Source organism: Carya illinoinensis, chromosome 4 (assembly GCF_018687715.1).
Source record: "Carya illinoinensis cultivar Pawnee chromosome 4, C.illinoinensisPawnee_v1, whole genome shotgun sequence".
Taxonomy (NCBI): domain Eukaryota; kingdom Viridiplantae; phylum Streptophyta; class Magnoliopsida; order Fagales; family Juglandaceae; genus Carya; species Carya illinoinensis.
The window spans coordinates 9,682,685-9,697,625 of record NC_056755.1 but is presented as its reverse complement, the minus strand read 5'-3'; the positions used below and the strand labels follow the sequence as shown (position 1 = coordinate 9,697,625).

Here is a 14,941-nt window from a genome sequence, read left to right as displayed (position 1 = left end):
GATTTTGAGTAATTAGTGATGACTTAAAATTTCGAGAAGGTGCTTGTAATTGGAGAGTAATATTTTGTTTGGGCGAATTATGTTTATTGATGGTTTATTTTGGAAGTGACTATTAGGTTACCAAGATATAGTATACAATGAAAGTTTCGATGATATAGCATGAAGGTTGATTGAGGTTAATACAATTCATTCTAAGAAGTAATAATTTTTAGAATTTTCTTGGGTGTGGTTTTGAAGTTCTTGACGATATGGTGATTCCGGTTTACGTGGCTGCTTTAGGAGTTTTAGACGTGATGCGTCGTTGGGAGACTAGTACGAATATGATGGAATTGCTTTAGGAGTATAATTGGAGAGATCTTTAATCATACTTGTGTGGAAATGGCTGATGGTATGACTTTCTAAAGTATACTCTGAGTTGCGTAGTGTATCCTACTTGGCGTTGATATTGATCTCACAAATTTCGAGGACGAAATTTATTTTAAGGTGGGAAGGATGTGACACCCCATTTTTATGTGTATTTTCACTGAAGGAATATTTTAATTTAATTAATATAATAGTTGTTTTATTTTAAATTATCGGATTTTAATTGGATTTTAATTGTTGTTGAATTTAAATTGTTGTTTAATTTATTTTAGCTTGTCTTTGGATTTAAAATTAAATAGTTTGTTTTTACTAGTTAATTATTATATTTTAACTTTACGTTGTGTTTAAAATATTTTCTTAGTTTTATTGCTTTTAAACTTATTTTCGTTGGATCAGTTGTTGGACTCCAGAGGTAAGGATTGGACCTCATTTCTTTTCTTTTCTTTTTCTTTTTCCCTTTTTCCTTTTCTTTTCTTCTTTTCTTTCTTTTCTTCTTTTTTCTTCTTCTTTTTCTTCCCGTTTTCCCCCTCTCCCTGTGCGCAGCTCCTCTCTTTTCTCCTTCCCGTCGCTGCCACTTTGACCGCCCAGTTCTCAGCCGTCCGGCCACCGTTTAGTGCACCGCCACCACCATTCTCTTCCCCTTCCACCAAAGATCATCTCCACCAATTTTCAGAGCTATCGGACCAGCCCTTAGCCTTCGAGAGCCACCGGAAGTCGCTGCACCTGCTCTATTTTTGCCCCTGTCGCCGGTTGCTTTCGTAGCCCAGAACCGCCGCTCGTCGGTGGCGTGACCTGCACCTCCCACCCAGTTTTCTTCCCCTCTCACCGGTGAACATCCCCACCAAGTTTCACCTCCATCCGAGCCACCGTTAGCCACCACGAGCTCCTCCAAGCCATACGGTTTTTCACCGTTTTCGGCACCGTCGCACCACCTCAGGCCACCATCTCTTCACAGCTTCTTCCCCTACCTCTTACAGATCTAAACCACCCATTTCCAGCCTCGATCCGTTGCCGGAGCAGCTCCCACGAGCTCAACTCCGTTCAGCCCCTTTTTGGCCTTCGACCGCTATTTCCACCACCACCAACGGCCAAAACTCATTTCCTTTAGCTTCATAAATATCTCAAGGCCATTCCCTATCAATCCCGAGCCTTGGTTTGTCCCCGTTCAAAAGTAGGTATTTTACAACCCACAACCACAGTGAAATTTCACTGTTACATTGCTTTCCTTCCGCCGTTTGCAACGCCGCAAGCTTTCTAAAAATACCATATAGCGCTGTAAGTATTTTCCAAACCCTACTTTTAGATTTAAATATATTTTGCTCTTTCAATAATTAATTGTTGTTGGTTGGTTGATTCCGGACTAAGTCCGAGGAGTTCGGGGGTCGGATGGATTGAGGACGGAGTTCTTGGTTTTGCTTGATTGTGTTTGCTTGTTTATTTGAGCTATGAGGCTTGAGTTGCATATTGTGTTTATGTGCATATTGTTTTAATCGAAAAAATCTCATTTTGTTGGCGTAAATGGGTTTTGGGTGCGTGTGTCTCACGAGCCCAAGCCGGGATGGGTTATTTTCTCGGTGGAGCTCCTCTGGTCACTCGGGAGTGGATAATACTGAGTGACATCCCCTGAGTTGTCGCAGGGCGACAACCGGATCGCACGATACGGTAACGCTGTCGTGACGACTTCGTGGTCCTTAGAGTGGCGGGGACTAGAGGATGGCCTGGCCAGGTACGCGCGGGGCGCGAGTCTGGGCATCGCTCGTTTAGGTGTCACATGCGAAGTCGTTATCTACGGTATGGCATAGAGCCAGGGTGTGCGGGTGATCCCTAGGGGAGATCATGGTGCATGCATAACCGGATTGTTTTTATGGTTTTCGGATGTGGGCCATTTTTTGGGAAAATGACGATGTTGGTTTTCGAGGCTTTTGATCCATTTTTTGAGAAAATGGTGGTTTGAGCCATTATCTGGGATAATGGCGAGACTTAGTTTTAAGGATATGTTTTTGTGGGCCAAATGGGTTTTTAGCGTGCGTGGAAAAATATGATTTTATGCGTTTTGCGCATTGGCATCACTTCATGCATATTATCTGAGTTCTATATGTTTTTATCTGGTGGTATTTGGATTTTACTTATCTGCTGCACCATTTTTGGTTCCGTAGATTTTGGTGCAGAGATCAAGGATGAGGAGGAGGAGGCTGAGCCCGAGGATGCAGCTCCGTCGGGATGCTGATGTTATGTTTTGTATTTAGTTTAAAATTATTTTTGTATCTTGTAATATTTATTTATGTATGATTTGAATAGCTTTGTATTAAACAAGAAAAATTCTGGTACTTAGTTATTGACTGGCTTTTCGCTGCGTATTTCTCATGCACATTCGTCGCTTTTTCACACACTTGGCACACGTCGATAGGATGATGACCCGTGATATCATCATCCGGACGTCTCGATTTTCCCGTATTCGTGCGTGAGGATTTGGGGGCATCACATCCACACAGGCTAATGATGTATGGATGACAGTAAAAATATAAATGCATAATCAAATTCATAAGTAATTAAAGTATAACTTAGCGTACAACATAGCATAATTGACATAACTTAAATTGAAACATGAACTGAACTTGATATAACATGAACTTGATCTGAAACTTGACTTAGCATGAACTTGCTCTCAAACTTGAATTAACATGAAAAATACATACTCCACAGTTGTTGTGGTCCCATGTATTCTACGTGAAAATACATACTCCATAGTTGTTGTGGCCCCATGTATTCTACGCAAACTTGACTTAACATGAAAAATACATACTCCACAGTTGTTGTGGCCCCATGTATTCTACGTGTAAATACATACTCCACAGTTGTTGTGACCCCATGTATTCTACGTGTCACAATTGCTGTGTCTCACGTAGTGTATGTATCACAATTGCTGTGACCCCATACATAAGTAATCAAGATGAAACGTGACTGGAATATGAAAGGACTGAAGCCCTGACGTAACATAACGTGACTTGAACATAACTTGAAATACATGACCAACTTGAGATAGAAATATTTCGTAACATGACATAACATATAATAGACAACATATTTGACATGACATACTTGCAACAGTGAATATTACATGAGTTGACATACATGTAATAGATGGCATACTTAGCATGATGTACTTGTAATGTACATCAATACATGACAGAATATATTATGTAATAGATAAAAATTGATGACAGAATAAATTCTATATAACAAACAATTACGTGATGACTTGGCATGGCATGACATATATTATAACACACATACACAGTACACTGCTAGTAAGTTAAAAGCTAACTTACCTCGATCTCCGCGTTTCTTATAAAACTTCAAGTGCGATCACGAGGAACTGTAATTAGTGATTCTAAAAGTTAGAACTAAATTACTAATAATTTGAAATATGAAAAATACTAAATTAAAGAGTAAAATTTTCATTTTACTCTCTACATGTGGGAAAATGACCGTTTTACCCATAACTTAAGGATTTTGCATACTAACTCCAAAAGTTTCCAAAATTTACATTCCTCATGTAAATTTTATCCTAAACTTAAATATCAATTCAAAAAAATTTAAAATAAAACACAACTATGAAAAACACACTATGGCCTAAACATCCATAGGCCATTTCCCGTGATTTTTGTTGCAATTCCTTCCAACTTCAAAACTCATGCTTAAACCAAAATTTTTCAACAAATATCTTCCAATCCTAAGTTCAAAACCATACTTAAAACATCCATTTAGAAAAAGCTAATAATTAACACCAAACTTTTTTGTAAAAAGATCCAAGCACTTGAATCACAAGTTTTGACCTTAAATCAAAACATCTCCAAGAATTTCAAAAATCAAATCTTACTTCTAACATATTCATAATATCATCCTAACATCAACCATGCTTTAAATCATCAAACTAAAGTCACCAAAATCACAAAATAACATTTGGAGTTTTTGGTTTTACACTTAGTCTAAAAACAGAAACTTTTTCCTCAACTAGTTTTGATAAATCTCTTGATCTATGATTTATAAATATATGACCTTCAAACCAAACCATCACATGGTTTAAAAAGATGTCCTAAAACATATATAAGCTTCTAATTCAAGATCACATGGTTAGAAATTAACCAAAACATAAATTTAGCTAAGAATAGCCACACTTTGGCTTATCTGAATATCTCTTTGCATAAAATTTCATATATTTGAAACTAACATCAAATATCTTCAAAATAATAATATAACATGTATATAAGATGCTTAGGATCCTCCAATAAAATTATGAAAGTCATTAGAATAGGTTTAGACCACCAAAGAGTTAAACTTTCTCAAAATAGAAACTGTTTTTCTTCTTCCAGTTTCTAAGTTTCTAAATCTAAGAAAATCTTTCATCAAAACCTTTAATCATGAAAAAATCCTCAACCAATAGTCACATATACATGTTAACAATACTCCATAGAAATTTCGGACCAATATCTATCCATTAGCTTGGTCAAAAACTCCAAACTATAACATATTCTCTAGTTTATCTCTCAGAATGACCTTTCTATAGTTTATATAATATTTAACTGACCAAATGATTTTCAAATGGGGCAAATAAGATATCCATGTAAACTAGACTCAAAAAAGAACAACTTATATGAAGGGGATTTTATGATAAAACACTTACAAAAACTTTGAAATGGGTGTGCAAAAAAACTCCTAAAAGCTGTCCGAGAGAAAGTATTTGATATTCTTTTAAAAGAACGTGTAAATAAAGATAAGTTTGTAGGTGATGGTTGGAGCTACTTATGGACGAGATAAGGAAGATAATAAGGCTGGAGTTGAGTGTTGAGTGTAGTTTTCTCCTACCCAAAATATCTATAAAAGATTATCTCATAATATTCTATCCAATAATATCTACAAAAAATCAACTTAAGATATTTTTATCTAATAATATCTATAAAAATCAACTCAAAATATTTTTACCAATAATATTCATGAAAATTACTTCAAGATATTTCTTTTTATTTTTATTTTTATCCAATAATATCCACAAAATCAGCTTAGGCTATTTTCCAAAAGTGGAGATTATACTTGGAAGAGTAAGGTGGCTAAAATCTTTCCATGTGTTCTATTAAAACTTTCTAACTATCTCCAATAATCAAAAATATACTTCTGATACCATAGTGAGTAATAACATCAACTATACGATTAATAGATTAGTGAAAACTTATCGGGTCTTCACGAGATTCCTAAAGCCAATAGAAATTTCACCGTTAAATTTTTAGCGGGCTGTTACAGAGTAACGGGCAGTAACCCTCATGTTGGAAGCACACAAATTGAAATGCATCACATTAATGCTTTGTAATCCATGTATATGTCCTTCATCCCATCCTTCAAAGAGTCATTAAATTGCTAGTAGATATAATTCCCTCATGTACTTGGAATATCAGTTGTAAAGAAAACTGTAGGTTTCATGGCCTTGATTTCATTTGTGATGAATTAACATTAAGGTTTTAGGTATGAACAGATTTGGTACTGTAATGAATGTTGGGAGATTGCATGCCTCCTTGTGTCTTTATGGATGTTTGCATTTCTTGTATATCTTGTACAGTGGCAATATATAGTATATTGACAGGTTATTATGGAAGTCAATGATAAGCGTTTCCCATGTATGTCTTTCATGTAATGTTTTGAATACCGTACCGGATGGCGTACCGGTCAAGGCACTGGAACGAAATATTTTGGTACCGGTACTGTTTCGTATACCGTTTCAGGATAGTGGATATATAAATAAATTATATATATAAATTATATTTCAAAATAATAATCTATATATAAATAAATTATACATGAATACATATGTATATATAAATTATAAATAGTTTGATATGAATTGAGGTCAAAAACTAAGATTATAATTTAAAAAAATGAAAAAAAAAACATAAAGGCTGAAATACCGAAATATCGGCCGGTACGCAGGCCGGTACAGGCCGAAATACAAGCCGGTACCGACCGGTATTTCAGCCGGTATGAAACAGGTATCTTACCTATACCAGCCTGGTGACCGGTACGGAATGTACCGGCCATACTGGCCGGTACGGTACGGTACGGTACCAAAAACACTGGTTTCATGGCCTTAAGGGAAATACTTAGATTATGAGTTGGGATAATAGGATTTTGTGAATGGGTTGACATAGGTTATTATGAACTATAAAATTTGTATATTTTCCTTAAAACAGGTTATTCCCATTTCATGTAAAAAAATTAAAAATGATCAAATACTAGGTTCTGCCACCATTTTGTAGGTATGGCAAAAAAGATTAAATATGTTTTTCCCACTAGCACACCTGATGTGAAAAGATTTAATTGTGCAACAGACCAGTGGATAATAATCAATAGCCACGAGTTTTGACTGGGGTCGAAATGCCTAGTTTCCACCACAATTATCTATTCCCATGACCATAGTGTATGGATAAAAGCTTTTTCCAGACTAATTCGTTATATAGAATTGAGTTATTTCCAATAACTCAAAGTGGCAGGCAATAATATTTTGCTGCAATTGTCAAAGAATGGGTAATAATATATTGCCACCAAAATTAATTGTCCGAAACAGATTTTTGTCATTATAGCAACTAGTGGGGATAAATTGTTTGCCATATTATGTGAGACGATTGTAAACATAGCTAATACATTTTTCCAATTACTCGTTTCGACAATAAAAATCTATTACCAATCATACAATGTGGTGGGAAAAAGTGGGAGTTTCACAACTACAAACCAAGTTGTGATATAATAGGTACCACGAAGTTGGTCACAATTGTGTAACTGTAACCAGAAGATACAGTCACATAAAAATTTTTGTGACCATATTTTTTCATGAATGATATCGTGGGAAAGATATATATCCTGACCAATTTATGTGTGGGAAAAATAATTTAACTTACCAAAGTTAAATAAATCCAAATAGCGTTTGCCACTTCACCATCATAATTTTCCCACAAACTGTATTCATGGGAAATATCAATTATTTTCCACGAAAAATTTTTACCTTGGAAAAAATAGTATTCCCCACTTATTATATGCCATCAACCTCCCACGAATGCAATTTGGTGAGATAAATGTTATTGTCACTTAATGGTAGTCTTTTCCGACAACTCTCAACCATGGCAAAAACCAACTTTTATTGTAGTGTCATGATTAGTGACGACATAATTCATATATGTAAAGGCAAAAATTGGTTAGGATTAGATGAGTAAATGATAAGGCTTATCTTATCATATTATTTATTATTGTTGGATGAATGTAAAAATAATTATTGATTTGTATCTAAACAATAGTGAGTCTATCTAGAAGTTTTAGGAGTTGTTTAGATAAGTTCCTGAAGTTAAAATCGAGTTCTGATCATTTTGCATTTATCCAGAAGAAATCTGAACAGAGTTTAGTCAATAATAGAAGATATTATTGCGAAATGTTAGCAGTCCGTCGGAACATATTTTCACGTCTGTTGCTAACCGTCAACAGAGTCCTACTGCGACTAGAACTCTTTCCAGACTTTCTATTTAAAGGGATTCGGTTTTGTATCTTTTCAAGCACTTTGAGCCACGAATTTCAGAGAGGATATTCTGAGCATTTATGAGAGAAAATTCACTTGAGAATTTTCATGGGATTTTTCATATCTTCTTAAGTGTGATCGTGCTTTGAGGGTGAAGTAACATCGATTGGATTTCAGCCTCTGGAGTTCCAGAAGGGAAGTCAATATTTGAAGATCACCAGAGGTTCTGGCTGCTATTGCGGTAGAAGACAAACGGGTCGTTTTGTCTAGGCAAGTAAGAGAGTCGAATTGCAAAAGTTTTATAATTGATTATTACTTGTAATTGTTCTTCAAATAATAAGATTGATTTTTCTAGATTTGGCTGCCCCGTAGGGTTTTACCTTTAAAGAGTTCTTTAAAGGGTTTCCTTTCGTAACCAATCCTTGTGTCTTGCAAGTTTGATTATTTATTTTAAGGTATTTGATTCGTTTCATAATATTGATAATTGAAATCTAACCTATTTGTTCAAGGAAATTGGTAGACAATTTCGTGGTTTTACAGGGGTACCTTGAAAATTTCAATTGGCATCAGAGCATGGTTCACTCATTCGAGTGTGATCCGTGCCCTTGTAGATCATGTCGACGCATTATACGTTCCACCAGACTTTGATGGGGAAAACTATGCTTATTGGAAAGTTCATATGAGGACTTTTCTCAAGTCTTTGGATGAATGTGTATGGCATTTGGTTGAACGAGGATGGACTAAACCTGAGACATCTATAGATGCTTGGACAAAAGATGAAATCAACAATTGCAATCTGAATAGCAAAGGACTTAACGCTATTTTCATGGCAGTATCCTCCGAAAAATTTAAAAGAATCTCCATGTGTGAGATTGTTAAAGAAGCTTGGAATATTTTGGAAGTTACACATGAAGGCACAAGAATAGTAAAAAATTCAAAATTGCAAATGCTAACCTCAAAATTTGAAGAGATTAAAATATTGGAAGACGAAAATTTTAATGATTTTTATGTTAAACTGAATGATATTGTGAATTCCAGGTTTAATCTCGCGACAAGGTGGAGAATTCAAGGATCGTGAGGAAAATTCTAAGGTCTTTACCTGAAAGATTTCGACCCAAAGTTACCGTTATTGAAGAAAGTAAAGATCTTGATGCAATAAGGGTATAAGAACTGGTAGGTTCTTTACAAACATATGAATCTTCGCTTCCTCAAGTAAGAAAAGGTAAGTTTATTGCCTTAAAAACTATAGAAGAAAATCAAGATGATTTTTCTGATGAAGAAAATCTTAACAATGAGGATATAGATCTCATAGTAAGAAAGTTCAGAAAATTCATATTTAATAAAAAGTATAGTGGAAAGAAAAAAGAGGTAAAGAATTTTCTGCAAAGAAAAATTATTTTGAAAAATAGAATAAAGAAAAATCTGATAAAATAAAGTGTCATGAATGTTCTGGTTATGGTCATATAAGAATTGAATGTCCAAATTTCAAGAAAAGTAAAGGAAAAGCATTGAATGTCACATTTAGTGATAGTTAAGAATCTGAAATTTCAAGTTCATCATCTGATTATGACAATACTTTTGTGACTTTTTCTACTATTGTTAATTATTTTTTTGATATTGAACTAACAAAATCTGAAAGTGATGATGACAATAGTGATTCGGAGGTTGTTCTAGTTGTGGATGATCATGAGTTGAGTTTACAAGAAGTTTACAATGATGTGTGTGAAAAAGTGATCAAATTAAAGAAACTCAACAAGAAGCTGTACAAGAAATTTACTAATATGGAGAGAGAAAAATAATTTGTATGAGGCATTACAAATTTCTGATATTGAAATAGCAAGATTAAGGAATCAAAATATTGCATTAGAAAAGGAATTAGAAAAGGTTCAAGAAAAAACAGCAACACAGAAACTAGAAGAGATGTTGAGTTTTCAAAAATCTAGTTGTGATCGCACGAGGTTGGGGTATACGACTTCCCAAGGTATGGAACTTAGAGACCCATCATCCGCTGCCACATCATCAAAAAATATCATTTTTGTTAAAGGAAGTCAAGGTGAGGAAACTCCAAAGAAGGCCGTGTCTACAACTCATGTTCCAAGAGCCTCACATGATAGATCAACGACAAAGAAGTCCAACCAAGATAAGTCCAAAGGTAAGTTTATTCCTACTTATCATTATTGTGGTGTTATTGGTCATATAAGGCCAAATTGCTTTAACTTGAATAAAGTGAAGAAAAATGAATGTGAAAGAAATCCGAAAAGGAAAGGAAATAGTTTAGAGAATCAAGTTTGTGATATGAATCAATAGATAAACTTTTTAAGTCTCAAACTTGGTGAACTAGTAGATTTTTGCTTTCAAAATAAAGAAAAGATCATACAAAGTGGTGTTGATGAAAAAAATGGGCCAAAATTTAAAGTAAAATAGGTGGTTAAAAAAGATGCCTTGTACATTAATTAATATGACTACTTGCATGTTCTTACGTTCTTTATATTATTGCATTATTGCATTAGTCTAGGACATGTATTTTATTTTTCTGTTTTGTTTTATTTTTCTATTTTAAATAAGAAAAATATAATATAAAAAAAAATTCTGGTTTGGTTCAAAACTTTTCTTTAAGGAAAGTGCATGCTTGATATGTCAAAGTTTGAGTATTTGTGTTCTCATTTAATAAATTCCTGAACCTATGTATCTTTCTATTTTGTGCAATTCACTTTGTGCATACTAACTCTATGGATTATCTTGGCAAAGTTCATTTTTAATGCACAGTGAGAAACTTATATGTATGTCTTTTATAATTAAAATTCACATCATTTGATGAGATGCTCATCAAAGAGAGAGTTCATACCTTGAATTGACTAATACTAGTTGAAACTAGTACATCAATAAAGAGCTCTCCTCTTGCCAAACACAAAGAGTTGATCCATATAGAAAAAGTCAGTGTTAATTCATTGCAGAAAAAGACAAACACCCTACACGAATCTATCTCCTTAAGTCCTTATAGAAAGAATCGTTACTCTAATCATTGTGGAAAAAGATGAGCAACAAAAATGGATATAAAAAAGGGATTGTGCAAACTAGTGTTTGGAGGAGATGCTCATGTATCTAGGCCCTAGCATAAAGTTTGACTTTTAAGGTGAAGCAACAAACTCTTGTGAGCATCTATAAGAAGCAATCTTTCATGAATAAAGGTATCAAAAACATATATTGAAAAAATAAGTTCATAAAAATGCTATGTTATAAGTATACTCACTCACACACTCACATGAACTTTGACATTGATGATCTTATGAGGAGTGAACATCCATAGTGATTGTTACAAATAAAAGGGTGTACTTTATTGAATTTGTTTTGTGAGTTACACTATGTTTGAACCAAGATGTATTTAGGCATGTTACTTGCCCTATTGCTTTATATAAAAAAAAAAATTAAAAAAAAAAGTTTTTTTTTTTGTTTGTTTGAGATATGAGCCTAAATATGTGTTTTTGGTCTCTTATGCTGGTGTTGCAGTAGTCTCAGTGGGACTCTTTTTCCTCGGGCACGTGCCTAGGCACATGGCACTTATGTGCCTTATGTTTTTTCTTTCTTGTGTCTCATACATGCGCCAACCTCCCACCCCCTTTCTCTCTTATTTTGCACGGCATCCAGCTCACTCACACATTTCCTCCTCTTTTGAGATACAACCAAATCCTTCATTCACTCATATCACTAGTTAGACTTTTGAAATTATGAAGATCATCCAGTTCTACTCATCTTTGCATCCTAATCAAGACTTAGGCTTATGTGATTTTCGGACTTCTAAAATTTCTAGGGTTGATATGTTTTTCAGCCGATTTATAAGGAGCTATTCATTATATGTGATTGGGTTGCGTTGAAATCACTATGATTGCTCAGTTGAGCATTTTGTTTGCATGTATTGAGGATGGTTTTTGAGTGGGTCCTTAGCCTTTGTCATTCAGTTTTCATGGAATGCCCATCAAGTGTTTTTTTGTTTGTCTCAACTAAGTTGTCTCAATCATTTGCTCATTGTTTGAACATACATTCATGCTCATACATCATGTGCATTTAATCCATGACAAATTGAGACACATGTGAGTTGCTCATCATGTCTTTCTTAGTATCTTCATCTTGGCTCACATAAGTGATATTTACTCTATTTTGTGTCTTGTCAGATTAGTGACAAAAAGGGGGAGATAAACATATTGAAATATCTTGATATTATGAAATTTAGGGGGAGTTTGAGTAAGTGAGAGTTTAATGAATTTGCTGAAAGTAAAAAAGGAGAGCAGCAGAATATTGAGGGGGAGAACTAAATATTGAACATGGTTATTGATGATGACTAGAACACTTTCTTTTTGTAGGTTTATGTTACATCTAATCTTTAATTATTATTGGGACTAGTTTCAAGGAATGTTCTATGTCATTTCTTATCATTACTGTATTAAGATATTTTTCACGAGATCTTGGTCTGCTGGTTGTTTTTGTCTTAGGTACACACTACATTCATCAAGTTGGTTTTGTGACTCCAAATGGAAAATTGTATATGCAAGACATTCATCAAGTTAGTTTTGTCACAAATCCGCCAAATGGGGAGATTGTAAAGGCAAAAATTGGTTAGGATTAGATCAGTAATGATAAGGCTTATCTTATCATATTATTTATTATTGTTGGATGAATGTAAAAATAATTATTGATTTGTATCTAAACAATGGTGAGTCTATCTATAAGTTTTAGGAGTTGTTTAGATAAGTCCCTGAAGTCAAAATCGAGTTCTGATAGTTTTGCACTTATCCAGAAGAAATCTTAACAGAGTTTAGTCAATAACAGAAGATATTATTGCGAAATATTAGCACTCCGTCGAAACACGTTTTTGCGTTTGTTGCTAACCGTCAGCAGAGTCTTACTGCGACTAGAACTCTTTTCAGACTTTCTATTTAAAGGGATTCGGTTTTGTATCTTTTCAAACACTTTGAGCCACGAATTTCAGAGAGGATATTCTGAACATTTATGAGAGAAAATTCACAAGGGAATTTTTCATATCTTCTTGAATGTGATCGTGCTTTGAGGGTGAAATAACATTGATTGGATTTCAGTCTCTGGAGTTCCAGAAGAGAAGTCAATATTTGAAGATCACCAAATGTTCTGGCTGCTACTACGGTAGAAGACAAACGGGTTGTTTATTTAGGCAAGTAAGAGAGTCGAATTGCAAAAGTTTTGTAATTGATTATTACTTGTAATTGTTCTTCAAATAATAAGATTGACTTTCTGGGTTTGGCTGCCCTGTAGGATTTTACCTTTAAAGAGTTCTTTAAAGGGTTTCACTTCGTAACCAATTTTTGTGTCTTGCAAGTTTGATTATTTATTTTAAAATATTGATTCATTTCATAATCTTGATAATTGAGATATAACCTATTTGTTCAAGGAAATTAGTAGACAATTTCGTAGTTTTACAAGGGTACCTTAGAAATTTCAATATATATATATATATATATATATAAGAGGAAACTAATTATGGATGGAAGATGGATTTCGTGCTTAAATTAAGTTATGAATGTTTGTGCGCCTAAATTTTAAGTACTTCAATGTAGAAAGATAAAAGAAAATTAGATTTTACGAGGAAAAACAAACTTCATGCCGGAAAATAAGGGGCAGTGATTGAGCTGGGAGATCATGAAAGGAAGGAACATTACGACCAAGCAATTATATATAATAAAAAGAGGAAAATACTATAGACATAAAGAAATTACATAAAAATAAACTTATAAATTGATGTGACTTGATATAATATGTCAGATCTTAAAATTTAAATTATTTTTATTATAAAATAGATCTAATAGATTTCATGAAATCACATCATTTTATGAGTTTATTTTGTATAATCTGTTTGTGTACGAAGTAATTCTCATAAAAAAAAATTATAAAAATACAAAATGTTTGCGCTTATATATGAGGATCTCTGTACGAGGTTTGGTGGGATTGTTTTTAGAGAGAGGTTTGTCTGAGGATCGAGTACACCCATAGTTTGTGGACTCCATCCACAAAGCTGAACCGCTCTGTTACCGGCAAGTCATATGGCTTCTTGATATGAAAATTGGATGTGTTCAGAGGGAGCTCCACGAAACCATGGGTTGGATCCGTTGGCCTCCCGGTTGAGGCCTTATCCCTGAATGTCATAAAATTAAGTTAAAACTACAAGCTGTGCAATGTAATGGAAATCTATAATGCAGTCCTAAGATTTCATTATCTATAATAAATTAGCAACATAAATATATATATATATATGTATATATATAATTAAATGCTTCCAAATTAATATACTTATTGTTAACGATCCTTGTTATATATTTTTCTTCCCGCAGGAGTGCTAGCTTACCTGTATGCGGATCTCAGTCATGCGGGGATTCGTTTCGCTGGCAAGAGAGTGAGGCTTGTCTGTAGAATATACCCACAGTTTGTGAACTCCATTGGTGAAACTGTATCGATTATTTTCAGGTACGTCGTAGGGTTTTGTACGACTAAATTTGATCGATTAAGCGGGAGGGAGATGAATCCTTTTGTGAGATCAATGGGTTTCGAGGCACAAGTAGTAGTAGTATGGAAACTCATGATCATCAACTGAAAAAGGCAGCCGAAAGGCAAAAGCGCTAACAGAACCATCAAGGACATTTGTGCAGGAAAATTATAAGATCGAAATTAGGAGGAGAGAAAATCATGTGCATGGAAAATAATGGAGGAACGTGGTTAGTCTTTATAGTATTTTGGTTGGGAAGATGGTTGGAATATTAAATATTGGTAGCTAGCTAGCTAGCTGAATTAGATGCTTGCTGAATAAATATTTCGCCCATGGAAACGACAAGCAAAACCTACAAATTAGATCACTAGAAGTTGTTACATTTTGTGGGTAAAACATAAAAGATCGCTACCATTTGTAACCCTTTAAGGGTAAAACCTAGATCAAGCTAGTGTCACTAGCATTAACATATATTTGTATCGTTATGAAGGCCGGAAAACCAACATTAATATTAGATC

At 34.2% G+C, this 14,941-nt stretch overlaps 1 pseudogene; it reads right to left on the bottom strand.

Moving 5' to 3' along the window:
* LOC122308514 overlaps nucleotides 1–14,596 on the bottom strand; it is a 47,874-nt pseudogene extending 33,278 nt beyond the window's left edge.
* Between the last annotated feature and the right edge of the window lie 345 nt (nucleotides 14,597–14,941).